Below are 931 nucleotides of genomic sequence, written 5' to 3'. Positions count from 1 at the left end.
ACAGGGAACTACTCACGGAGCATGATGGAGGCGGTGGCGTTGATGGAGATGGCTTCCGGGGCACTTCCTGTCCCGGCAGGTGCCGGAACAGAGACTTCTGTCCCCCGAAACGGAGTTTCGCGATGGTGGCGGCGCCCCTGGAGTCTTTCTGGAGTTTCGTCAATTGGTATCACGTTTTTAGGTCGAAAGGGCTTATATAGGTGAAGAGGCGGCGCAGGAGGGGCACCAGGGCGCCCTCCCCATAGGCCGGCGCGGCCAGGGGCCTGCCCGTGCGGCCCTATGGTGTGGGGCCCCTGGGCCTCCCCTCCGGGTCTCCTTCGGTGTCCGGGTCCGTCTCGGTGAATTATGATGTTTGGTCTTCGTTTCGTCGAATTCCGAGAATATTGCCCGAACATCCTTTCTGGAACCAAAAACAACAGAAAACAGCAACTGGCCCTTCGGCATCTCGTTAATAGGTTAGTTCCGGAAAATGCATAAAAACATTATAAAGTGCAAGCAAAACATGTAAGTATTGTCATAAAACAAGCATGGAACATCAGAAATTATAGGTACGTTGGAGACGTATCACACCCTGATGACGCGTAAAGCACACGCCCGTTGGGAACCCCAAGTGGAAGGTGTGATGCGTACAGCAGCAAGTTTCCCTCAATAAGAAACCAAGGTTTAATCGAACCAGTAGGAGTCAAGAAGCACGTTGAAGGTTGATGGCGGCGAGATGTAGTGCGGCGCAACACCAGGGATTCCGGCGCCAACGTGGAACCTGCACAACACAACCAAAGTACTTTGCCCCAACGAAACAGTGAGGTTGTCAATCTCACTGGCTTGCTGTAACAAAGGATTAGATGTATAGTGTGGATGATGATTGTTTGCAGAAAATAGTAGAACAAGTATTGCAGTAAATTGTATTCGATGTAAAAGAATGGACCGGGGT

The sequence above is a fragment of the Lolium rigidum genome, chromosome 5 (genome assembly GCF_022539505.1).
Source record: "Lolium rigidum isolate FL_2022 chromosome 5, APGP_CSIRO_Lrig_0.1, whole genome shotgun sequence".
In the NCBI taxonomy this organism is placed as follows: Eukaryota; Viridiplantae; Streptophyta; class Magnoliopsida; order Poales; family Poaceae; genus Lolium; species Lolium rigidum.
The sequence above is the reverse complement of the archived record's forward strand: the minus strand, read 5'-3'. Positions refer to the sequence as shown.